We start from the raw sequence: 13,631 nt of genomic DNA on the forward strand, positions 1-13,631 counted from the left end.
AAGGTGGACTTTAAATATAGAAAATGTGAAGTGTATTTCAAATAATTCGTTTTATTCACGACGAAAACGTTCTTTGAATCCCTTTTGTTTGAATATTTTCCTTCATTTTCCGATGCAATGGCCTCGCATAGTTCGAGTTCGTTAGGCAAAGAGGGGAAAGATGTTTAAATACTCTTAACACAATGAGTTAACTATGGAAAGAAAGGATCTTCAAATCGTTTGTGTTTAAAGTATTAAACTAAATAAGAACAGTTTTTTTTTAAACAGATTTTCTTTGTGATTTTGTACGTTAACATCATATAACTAAAGAGAGAATCTGGCTTTAAACGTTACATTTGCACGCAATTTTAAGAAATAAATTGACGATTTATGTTCGAATGACTTCATCTTAACTTTTCGTGTAAATCAAATTTAGAGATTGATTATAAAATTATAACTAATAAGTTGTATTGATAATAAAGCAATATAAACTTGATAGAAAAATTGAGAATCGCCAATTTTTGAATCAAAGAATAATTTACCAGAACTTATAATGAAGAAAGAGGCTTCTCTTTCTATTATGCTAGGTTGATCTTTCTTGATGATGCTTTTACTAAGAAAGCGGGCTGAAAAAGTAAAGATAGTTTTATCTTTGGAAATTTTAGAAAATCAAACAATTGTATGGAGTTTAAGAAATTCGTGACCTAAATCAATATAAGCTATGACGTCCATCGCTTTTGTCTTCTCTATTAATCTTAAAAATAATTAATAAGATCTCTATCGTTATGTTTCAATGCATTTTTAATGAAAAATGTTCTATTTTGGTTATAAGATAATCTAATAATACGTTACGTTCGAATGACTAAGAGATCTAAGAGATTGTGCACAGTGACTTTTGATCTATCACTTTGTCAATCACAGGCTATCCAGTAGCAAAATTTACTTTTTCTAAAAATATCCAACGTGTTGCCTTAAGATCTTATTCCGCCGATGATTTCGTTCGCAAAGATTGTCGCGTGACTCTTTGGATACGAAATTTCGAGGTACGAAGAAGACTGTCTCTTACAGCGGCTATTTTAAAAGTTCCGGCACGTTCAGTAGCTATGGGTTGCAATGTGAATTCTCGAGATTTGTGCAATTTCTTCTCTAAGATTCTCTTCATAGAAAAAGACTGAAAATATGAATATTTTCCAACTGTATTTTAAGAGTTCTCATGATATGAAACGCAATATCAATAGTAAAACTTATTTTCCAAATATAATATAAGATGAAAATTAACTTTTTTTATGAAGTTTATATCAAAAGTGCATTTTAAAATCTTTCGATTTTTCAAAAGTATCAATAGCCATATATTATACAAATTTTCCAAAATTGATTCCTGAAACATAATATTTTCTGAAATATGCGAAAAGATGAAGATAACGATGGAAGCAAACATAACCTCGATAAAATAAATTAATATAAACTTTTCAACTCAATATCTCAATAAAATGGAACATACGAAACGACGAAGATAACAATGAGGGTAAACATAACCTCAATAATACAAATAACGCAACATTCAAATCTGATTTTCGCGGAATTATTCAACAAGAATTACTCGAATTGTTCCACGCCCCGTTTCCACCCGGAAAGAAAAACAAGCGTAACGTATACCTCATTTCCTGAACAGTTTGGAAATTTTATGTTGAGCAGTTAGGAAATTTACGTTAAACAGAAACACGGGCCATCCATTGTATGAACGGGTCAGAGTTTTTGCCATCTTGTTATTTTACGTCACACAAGTTTTTCGTGCACTCGTGACAATGGAAATGCAACGGTTGACACGTTAAGCACAGTTGACAAATGGAAGCCAGGTAGGGTCAAGCATGAGTTATTAGTTCCGAGCGACAACGTCATGTCCCTGCTTTAATTTTGCATCTTCGATAAACGGTGTGTAGCAGGGCATACTTTATATAATTAATGCGCGGGTTAGCACGAAACGCGAATAATTAGCGGAACAAAAATTGCCTCGTCTAAATCTAGGAACATTCTTTTAAATAAAATGATTTAAGCGACGAGAAACTTATATATTCGTTAACTTATGATCCGTTTTTGAGTATCGAATTGAAACACGAATATAGAATCAACTTTTCGTATAAAAATTAAAAAGACAAAGAGAATAATTGATTCTCAGTATAGCGAAACGCTTTTTTTTATCCAAAAGATCGAGTTTCCAAAATAAAAAAAAAAAAAAAAAAAGGAAAAGAAACAAAAACGTCGAGAAACAAGCACTTTCAGCGAATTGAAAAGTTTTTCGATTTGCGGTTGAAAAAAAAAATATTCACCGTGAGAAATAAAATAGTTAAAAAAGGTTATACGCAACTTGATTTACGTTTATTTCGCCAATAAATGTCACCGTGATTGTCTTAATTTAAAACGTTTTTTATCTTGTACTCGAAACTCATCATCTTATCAGGGATAAACTAGCACGATGGAAACGCCATCTACGAGGATCATTATCGATAATCCGACTTTAAACGCGTCAATTTTACGTACTAAAAAAGAATAATCATAAATCATGACCCATAGAAATTACCATCGGTTTTTATACGTTTCATGGGGAAATGAAGAAAAATGCCGAGAAAAAAAAACGACCATATAAATCTTATTCGTTTTTTTGCAGAAGATGTAACCATTTCACGCGTACGTTATTGCGTAGAAAATGAAGAATATTTCTTGTTGCATTTTTTTTTTTTTTGTGAATAAAGTCACATACGTGAAATAAAGTAACATGATATTAAGATAGGAAAGGAAATAATTAAAAGAATTGTTGTTCCTTTCTTTTGAAATAATTTTATTAATATTATTGATGAATATATAAGATGTGTCATATATTATAGATATTTTAATATGAATTTCAGACAAATACTTTTAGTCCTCTAATATATTATTTAATAATTCTATTAAATAATATATTGGAGGAATTCTCGTTAAGAAATAATATATTGAATATATTAATTATGCACGTCGATGATTGAAATGCATATTCGTATGAATTTCTTTTGTGGAATACGTTTAATTAAAAAAGTTTGCATCTCAACCAATGCATTTTGATGAATACATCGAAAATGAAAATTAGTTCACAGAACAGGAAATATTCACAGAACTGATATTATTTTGTTTATTAATTTCATTTTTCTTTCTTATTTCATTTAAAATTTTAAATTATATAAAATTAATAATATTAAGAATAAATTGAGAATTAGTAATAACAAAATTTAAAAAATTTTTTTAATAAAATTTTTGCAAAATATAATTTTCAAAAAGATAAATCATCAATGATGTAATAGTTATACTGCGGGACAAATCTAATCATCGTTAGCATTACGTGTTAGAAATAGCGCCTCGTAATCCGTAATCTACGTGCCAAACGAGTTACGAAGGAAATTTCCCTAGTAGAAGATCGTATCGAACGTACATCTTGATCATTCGCGATATGCGGATGCAGCACAAGGAAAACGACCAGGAAGTCGAAGAACTATTAAAGATCAATACGGTGCATCCTTGATTCTGAGATAAACCGATTAAGAAGATCCTATCGATAAGTTTTATAGTCGAATTTTATGCGATCGAAAACTTTTGCGTCGCTTGGAAAAATTTTATATCGAAACAGCCAGAGGCAATTTCCGATATATTTTGCCAATAATATCTTTGAAAATATTTAATATTTAAAATTAATTTAAATCATCTATTATCTACTTCTAAAAATTAACAAAAAAGAAAAAAAATTTTGATTATTGTCCTTAATTTTCTAAATATTTTAATTATAAAAAACGTTTTTTCTTCTTAGATAAAAAAATAATTTTAGGTTACATTATAATTTTAATCGATTTAATATTTTTTTTTTATTTTTGTACTATAAAAGGTTGTATATGGATTACTTATTATTATGCTATATATCGTATTTAAGGTTTGTTTATGAATAATTTTTAAAGTTTATTTCCACAAGATAATATCTTTGTAGCAATAAATAGCAGGAAAATAATCAGCAAAAAATACATTGCGCTATTGTAAATTTAAGAGATCAACGAGGATGAATAAATGTTTTATCAACTTGAAATAAAGTAGATTTAAAAGTTTTGAAAAGAAGTGGAAGCTTTTTAAGAAAAGCTTCTTTTAAATTCATAAAACACGAATTCGCATCCTCGAATATTTTTATTGCTTCAGATATTGAAACAAAGTTAATGATTCAATGAGACTAAACAATAAATTCTTAAATTAAAGATATTTGAATTTAAATCAAAAAGTGGGAAAAAAATTTATATTTCTATAACGAAAAAATTGTAGAAATATAGAATAAAATGAGATGTAAGATCAATTTAATTGCAGCTTCTACAATACTTAATTAATTAGTATTCGATAAATGTAAGATGATGTTTTGTTACAAAGTTGAAAATTTATAATCTACTTGCTGATCTGTTTTCATCTGAATATTCAGTTCAATCTTGATACAGTAAATAACATTTTAAATGATTTATAAACATGCATTCCAACTTTATACATATTTGTGTTTCTTTAATTATATTGCCAATTTCAAGAAGCAATACATAATCTCAAAATTATAAATTTTAATAAAAATTCTTTTGATCTAATAACTATTTAATTTTAATATAGAATAAAACAAGAAAAAAAAATAATTGCAATTCGAAAGAGATTAAGAAACATTGTCCAACATCGAATGTTAATACAATTTCGGCCACTGATATTTCACGTATCAAAATATATCTCACGTTGACAAAAATGAAAAAAAAAAACGCCTGTGCATTCAATCAGAAACATTTACATTCCACTGCATATGCAAAATAAAATTTAATATCAGATATAGAATAACAATTCAAATTTAAAATTCATTTCATTGTACGAAAGATAAGCAATTCTATTACGATTTTAATCCCGCGTCGTCTTCGATCTAATATTTAACGTTCCTTGATAAACTTCCCCTATTCGAAGATGAATCAATAGAATAAAACAACGGAAGAATTTCAATTACCTTTTCTGAAATCGTATCTCTCTCGCCCGTATCTATCCTCTTAACATCGATCGCGATGAAACGACTCGACGAGGACGACAATCGCTTCCTTGTTATAAATAAAAATCCAATCTCGAAACAATGGCGCAAAAACCGCGGATAAAAATCGGGACAGATTATCCCCTCGACACGCGCGTTCTTGCGTTGAAAATTCGTGTATCGACCGGGCTACTTTCAACGAGTTTTTAAACGGATGGGCGCGCGGTCAACAGCTGCGGAAGTGGAGGGACGCTCGAACGCCACCGACACCGATGATTAGAAAAAGAGGAACACGCGGAAAAGGCGGGAAGAGCAAAACAAACGATGGTGGAGAGGCTTGTTGCAAGGGTCGTCGGCCTCGAAACGTCGGCCAACGCGATCCGATCGTGAGATTAATCCATCGAATGTAATTGGAAGGTCGCGGCAGCACAGTGTCACAAGTCGAAGATTTACGAGCACTGTGTGTCCCGCGCAAGTCATTCATGGCTTTTGTTTTTACCACGAGAATGGCCGACGTACGACAATAAAGAGCGTTTTCGGGATATAGAAGGAGCCGTGAATTCCGGCGAATAATATCGCGGTTGCGTGATACATTGAACCAGGATCGATTAATCTTCGTCAGTTTCGAATGTCCGTTCGGTGGATCATGGATCAAATATGGCGGAGGATCGATGGAAATTTGCGGAAGATCCCGTCGTCATTAAATGGCCTGTAATATTTCATTTCTCGGACGATAAATAAAAAGGAAGGGAAGTGATTGTCTTTTTTTTTTTTTTTTTATTCTCGAAATTCGCGAGCTTTCGTAATTTCTGCTTTGAAGATTTTGTTTACGATACTTGAAAGAGAGCATCTAATTTTAATTCACGCTTCAAGTGATCCTTTTCCTTTCAACGGTAGTTCATCATGTCGTTGGTAATGGAAGGATTTATTCGAAAGATTTTGGATTTCTCGCGAAATCGTTTGAAAATTTTAACCTTTGTCAAAATTTTAATTAAAAATTAAAATCTATATTAATATTTTCTTCGAAAGAAATATTGGTTTGATTGATTTAAATTAGAATTAAAATTACTTTCAGTTTTAAGAGAATAGAGAGAATGTTTCAAAAAGTCGAGTCAAAATGGAAAAAGTAGTTACTTGAGGATTATTTAGTAAAGAGACTTTGATATAAGAATCGTGTATATTGCTTTATGAGTACATTAGATTTATAAAATAAAGATAGACTTTAAGATGGCTTAAATGTTTAAACCAAATGTAACTGAAATGGAAAAAGTAATATCATCAAGAAATTAGAATCATATTTGAAAAAAAGATGTGCATTTTTTTTATTTCTGGAGCCATTTCAATAAATCAAACTGACGATAATCTGATTTTTGAAATTTACAAAAAAAAAAAAAAATAAAATAAAATCAATTTAACTTTTATTAATATCTCAAATATTAAAATATTACACGCATTACTATTTATCGATACAAAATTTTCTTTTTCCAATTTCATTCACTTTAAACAGAGAAGAAACTCGGTTAACACAGAATCAAAGAAAAAAATAAACAAGTTTACACAGTGTTAGTCGTAAATTCCTATAGGTTGCCGCGATGAATGCAACTTGCAACTGCAAACGGATTATCATGGCTGCAACGACAAAGCTCTCTTTTATTTGTAGTTTCCAACAGGCGCGTTAATCATCGGACCGATATCAAGCTGCTTGGATCGGATGTTGCGGCACAGAAAGCTGGAGCTTACGAAGATTTTCCAGGACAATGGGAGCTTCATAGGATCACCGGTTGCGGCGCTGTTGATGGTAGATCCATGGAAAGCACGTGGTGGTGGCAGAGGTCGCTTCTAAGACTTGCGAGCTTTCAAACTGAAAGCAGTCAGTCGGCAGCCGACCGTGGTGCACGAGTTGTGAGTTATGTTGTTGTGTTTAGGGAACATATATCGTCTCCACGATATTGTGATAGGACATTTGGAAACGTGAACGGTGAATAGTTCTCGGTAAGTTTTTGAGAAAGAAATTAAAAAAAAAAATTTATTCGTGTGTTTGCATGTTTTGGATTGCATTGTAATTTTGTTCATACGAAAATTGTTTTGTGACTACGAAAGTTTCGCGTGTTTGGAGGATCTATTGTGTCTAGTTGGTTGAGAAGTAGGATAGAAAGTTTTTTCTTTGAGAGAGTTTCCATTGTTCTTTACGTGCACTAAGTTTAAACGTTAACACGTGCTTTCCTTTCGTGAATTAATAGGATGAATATAATTCAACAAGCTGATACGAAAGTTCGAAATTTTCATTCACGAGGAAGTTTGTTTGCGCGGGAAACTTGAGAAATTTTAAAGATGGGATATCTTGTCGTGTTCGTTTAGAAAATTCTGATGTTGAAAACAAGTGTTCAAAGATTCGATAGGAATTCTTTCTTTCATTGAGAAATTTTCTTTTCTTTTATTAAAATGCAGTTTGTCGACAAGCAAAATTTTCTTGTTATGATGTGTAAAGTAATATTGGACGTTCTAATAGTTCGAACATAATTGATCGTACAAATATGCATACACTGATTTTATATATTAATGATTTAATATAAATATGTTTTAAAATTATTTGGTTCATATAATTTAGACATTATTAAATTATTTTAAAAGACTTACTTTATTATAGATTGATTTTTCGATAGTTGAAAACATTTCTTTTTTTTTAAATTGCTTAATGGAATATAAAAATATTCGTACAGTTTCCATGTATTTTTCACTCGAAAATCGATATCATTTAAATCATCAATCAAAACTCTCGAAAACCCTCTACATCCTTCGTAACGATTTTCATTTATATTCAATACACGTGTTACGATATTCGTCCAGTGTCCGCGCGTCTTTCATCTGAGGATCGATATCAACTCGAGTTCTTAGCTGCGACTAATTATGTGACTTTTTTTTTTGTTCGTGGGACGCTCGTTATGCGGTAGCTAATTAGTTTCCTGAACGGTGTCTGGTAGAAGAGAGAGAGAGAGAAAAAGAGAGACAGAGAAAGAGAGAGAAAGGAAAAATGTTCATCTTAACTTGTGATAATTATGACGTATATAGTGGCATTCAGAAACAGGCGGAAAGACGTGGCGAACGTTGATGCGGTTCGTGAGCACGCGCCAACATAAATAAAAACCTCGAAAACTCGTCTAACGACCGACCGTCTCATCAAAAACTCACTACCTCGTCAAAGAGCGCGCCATCAAGCCAGGATTTGCATTCAATGAATCCATGGTGGCAGTCGACTGTAAATTTAATCCTTTACCCGTTGAAACTCGAATCAAGAGTATCCCCATGGACACGTGTCACGTAAATTGGATACGTACTTGTTCACCACAGGGAATTTCCGCGCCGAGATTTTCATAATAACCTTCTCGAACAATAAGGAAAGTTTCAATTGTCCAAAGTGATCTGGCCGTTGAGGACTTCTCTGATGGAGAAGTTGGACCGACTATTTGATTTCAAATTTTCTTTTCTACGTTTTCCTTGATTTTGTCGTCGAGATTGTGAATATTCTTTGGGATTTTTGGTATAGGTGAGTAGGGAGAAATTTTATTGGTGTGAATGCGCTATAGAAATGAAAAAGAATAAGTTGCAAGTTTGAGGAAATAGTGATTATTCGTTATTTTTTTTTTTTTTTTTGATTGAAAGATTTCAAATTTAATAGTTAATAGTTTGGAAAACTTGATTTGAATTTCTTGCTTTCAAGATTGATACAAATTTGTAGATAGTCATTTTGAAAAAGCAATATTAATATTAATTTATCTTATTATTATTTCTATAATCCCTATAAATATTCGTAATTTATTCAGCATTGTCAAGGAAGAAAAAAATGCAAATTTTCAGATTTTAAACTTTTTTAAATAATTCAAACAAAAATTAAACTAGTTACGATTTTTAACCTTTTTATTAACCTCAATTAAAAATTTTTGTAGCGAAAAATTTTTATAATCTTCAAATGATTGGTTAACATCGCTTATTTTATGGAAAATATATTTTCCGATACTCCAGCTTGCAACTTACAAAAAAGACCAAGATAGAAGAACGGAACAAAGTATGCCGAGCTTACAACGAGGTCTTTGTCTTATCACCGAGAAAGCGTACAGAAGGAAGTCATCGGTACGAGGCAGAAGCATGTTGTTATGAATGGCGGGTCTATCGACGGCCCATAAAAGTCCATTGTAAGCATAGGTCGGGTCGTTCGATAATCGATACAAACCTTTGCATAGGTGATATCGAATACGGATATCTTGATTATTCGCGCGAATTCGCGGTCTAAGAATTAACATTCATCAGAAGAAACTTTGGATGCTCAGATTCATTAAAATCGATTTATCCCGGAGAGCAATTTCATTAAAATTCCTTCGTCCGAACGAATAGCAACGAACGAACATTTTTGTTCGATACGTGCGCACGCCGCTGAATTCAATCTTTCTCCACGTTCGACGTTCGTTCGAGATCACCGTGGAATTAGATTTGGATAGACTTTTGGGACAAGTTTTGTAAAAACAAAACCGACAATTTCCTCTTCCTCCCTCGATAATGGCCCTATCCTCGAGATACAAAGTTTCTCGCGTTGATTCGAGAACATCCGTAAACAGAATTCCATTTCAGACCGGCTTCAGAAGCAATTTGTCGCATAAACATGGAAGCGGAAAACGGAGAGATAGAATCGGCGAACGATGGACCCTGCTTTTTCGTTGGATGAATATAAATCACGAGCATGTTGCAGACCGCGAATCATTCGGCGTTTTCTTAATATTCGTGACACACCGTTGCACCTTCACCAGCTTTCCATTTTATGCAGAATGCTAATTGTCCCTTTAACAAAGGCACGACGCTCGCTCACGAGGTTCGAGGTTACCGCTCTGAGAATGGGTCTGCGCCTCTTCGTCGAGAGTCGTACCTTCTTACGCTATTCTCTTGCGTCCTTTTTTTTTTTTTTTTTTTTTTTGACGATTTTATGCATGAAGGACTTTCTCTTGCAACCGATTAACGTGGGATTTTTATCTTTGAAGACTCGTTGACCGGTTTTTCTTCTTTTTTCTTTCTTCTTCTGAATATAAATTTTAATCGAAGAAGAGATTTATTTGAATTTATTTCTTTTTTTTTTTTTTCGAAAATCACATTTTACAAATAACGAACGTTTCGTAATTAAGAAAGAAACTGTTAATTTTGATAAATTACAAAGTTAAGTCTCACTAAAGGGCATTTCAAAAAGTCTATTAATTACAAAAATGAAAAGGGGATAAAAGATTAAGTTATATTTTTGTTCGCATAGTGCTGACTTGCGATTTTTCAAGCTTAGCATATGAATACGATAATATTCTATATATATATATGTACGTATGTAGATATGAATATATAAGGGATCTATAGTATTAAGAGGGTTAATTAAGTTATATCTTAAATTTCTTTGCAAATGAAAGTTTTTATCGGGTAATTTTAATATTTTAATTTATCTTCAATTTATTCCTTATTGGTGACTTACAAATATTTCATATTCATTTTTTTTTATACAATTTGGATTTTTATATGCAAAAAAATAATTTTTGACTGTTTTATAAAAAATTGCATTTATTAAAAATATTATTTTAGTTATTTTATATTCGTGAATCAATTTTACTATTAATTTCTAAATCTATTTTTCTTGAAAAAAAAAAACATACAATATTCACGAGCAAGCCATTTATATGATAGTAATTGATGATCTAAAATCTTTTTAAATGGAACGAAGTTTAAATACAGTTGGAATCAATAGGTTTTATCTAAAATTATCAAATATACCACCATCATCGATAAATTTAAACGATACGAATCAAAAAAGCCATGTTCTCTCACTTCATTGCAAAGTGTCACTCATTGCAATCTCGTCTTATATTTCTCTCGCATCCTCTCAAAGGAAGTCGACAAAATTTAATGTCACGTAGCGTTCTGAAAAATGATTCCAGCGTGAATTGGTCGATCCTATGACACGCGAGCCTCGCTAGTTTACCTAGATTCTTTAAACGAAGTCGATTTCAATAAGAGTTATGCAGATTTTGCGAAAGAAGAAAAGGTCAAAAAGCTATATTTCTAATGAACTTTGCGATGTACTGATTTATTGATTCTAGTTTTATTGTAAATAGTTCAGTTACGTCAGCCATTAGTAGATGAATGATTTTTAAATGAATAATCATTTGGAAGTATTGTGTATTATCGATGATAATTCGTACTGTAATATTTTAAATTGTAAAAATAGATACCAGTTAATATTAATAACAAGAATAACAGCCAAAGTTAAGTTGTCAAATACTTTTAATATATGAATAGGTGACCGTGTGAAGGTAGTTTGGAACTTGTATTAAATTGTGGATTCCCCTAATGGCCAATAAGTATCGATACCAATTAACTGGTAATAAAAATAATACCAACTAAAATTAATACTAACTTAAATTACGTTAGATATTACTAGATATCGTATATTGTTGGTATTAGTTTAGAAGTAATAACCATTAATATCAATTAATAATAAAATACTAGTTATATATAACATGTAATAAAATATTAACTATACACAATATCAAAATTGAACTACTTTGGCCACTATTAGTATTTGAATATTTGGTAATAGCCTAAAAATACTGTAAATCTATATATGAGAGCAAAGTGATGAAAAATAGATAAAAGATCATTTTAAATGTGAGTGCAGAATTATGGATCATCAATCTTGAAGTCTAAAGTTTTTAAATTCCGAATAGATTTCATACTTTTTCTCATTGTTACAATTCAAAAGTGATATTGAATGCACTCACAGAAGATATTTACGCGTATTTATGATTTATGACGTTCAAAGTTTTATGTTGCGCATGTTCAAGAGGAGAACAACAATATAATGAAGAATAGATAAAATAGCATGAGTAGCTCGAGTGAATAATATTTTGTTACGATATATAAATTAAATAATGAACAAATTTTTAACATCTCATTGACGGATATACTAGGAAAAGACGTGTCTAAAAATTCAGTCAATAATTTGGAAAGATCATCTGAAACGTACACGTGACAGGAGACGGTGGACGTGACCATGATTATTTCGATAATCGATTCCACGCGCAATGTCGAATAATGGTTTACACGATCGGTGATCCATCTTATTCCTAGTCTAGCATGTAAACGACTGGGTACAGCGGACGGAGCTCGTAAGCCGTCCGTTCAATTTCCATCGAACCTGTACAGGAATAGAATCGAGTTTGACAAACGTGTCAACGTGAAGGGCGCAGTCGAAATCCAAGGATTTCCGGAAGATGCATAATCGCATGAAATTGAAGATCTAACGCAGATGGATTGATTTCACGTCGATTCAATTGTCGGGCACATTACTTTATTGATCGAGTAATTAAATTTCGCGCCATCGATCTAAGCAGAGTCACGTGTAATCGATATTACGAGTTTTACGAGGGATCGGGAATCATTTAAGCCGTTTATTTGATATTATTTGATATTATGATTTTTATTTGATATATTATGATTTTTGAGCGATTTAATTTTATAGTTTTCATTGAAAATGGAAATTATATTGGTTTGCAAATAATAAAGTTTTAAAGAATGGAAAAGATTGACAATATATGCAGGAAACTTACAAAAGTTAAATTGTTGGAACGGATAAAGCGCCTCCAAAGTATAAGAAAATAAGTTCTACAAAAGAGTTTTATGCGAAATATCATTATGAAATATTAGTGGAGCGACACAATTATGTAAGTGTGCTTTAAGATGCTTTCTTTGAAATACTGATTCTCTTTTAATATATATATATATATGTATACACATATATTTTATTTTAAAGATTCTCTTGTAATATCATGATATTAATTCATTAAATTTAATTTATTACTGGTTAGATATCCGAGATAATCATGAAAATTATTTCAAGCATGAACAATTCCACTTAATTAACTTAATGCAAAATATTTAGAATATATTGTAATTTTCATTAAAATTAATTATTAATTTTTCGTTAATTTTATTTGATTAATGAAATTATTAATTATATAAATAATTTACGTTTTTTATACTTTTATTTATGATAAATTTTCTTCTAGTTTTCTTTTATCGATATTAGGGATGATTATGGTTATATGTGGTATCATCCATTAATTAATACTATTCATTTTATTTAATACCATTATTTTTATTTTTCTAAAGAAACTAAATTCAATGTGAAATATAATTATTTTAATATTTTAAATTCTTAATTTTTCTACGCATAGATATTTATTTATTAATAAAATCACGATATGTATATTATATATGTATATTATATATATATTACACCGCGCAATGATCAAAGCAGAAGACCGTAATCAATTGGGATTGTTCATGATAGGTTGCTTACTTCCAAATGACATATCGTATAGGCTTTGATTGGCGTTACCTTGATCATCCCTTCTAATCTATAGTTGGTATATAGACATCGATCGATCTGTAACGCGGTTGCGTATAATGAACATTCTCGATACTGTTTATCCGTGTCCAAGCGTCCCACTTCAGGGTCGATATCACAACAATTAAATACCATACATGCAGTAGTCTGATAACAATGTCGATAATTGCT

At 31.1% G+C, this 13,631-nt stretch overlaps 1 protein-coding gene across 2 annotated transcripts in view; it reads left to right on the top strand.

Annotated features, from left to right (window-relative positions):
- Positions 1 to 6,898: 6,898 nt before the first annotated feature.
- LOC100871711 (zwei Ig domain protein zig-8) overlaps positions 6,899 to 13,631 on the top strand; it is an 85,550-nt gene continuing 78,817 nt past the window's right edge. For both annotated transcript variants that reach the window (XM_086913495.1, XM_003697502.4), the window contains exon 1: positions 6,899 to 7,021. The gene's annotated coding sequence lies outside the window, so the exon portion shown is untranslated. The remainder of the gene's footprint in view (positions 7,022 to 13,631) is intronic.

Source organism: Apis florea, unplaced genomic scaffold (assembly GCF_048593485.1).
Source record: "Apis florea isolate Af1SG1 unplaced genomic scaffold, ASM4859348v1 contig_3496_pilon, whole genome shotgun sequence".
In the NCBI taxonomy this organism is placed as follows: domain Eukaryota; kingdom Metazoa; phylum Arthropoda; class Insecta; order Hymenoptera; family Apidae; genus Apis; species Apis florea.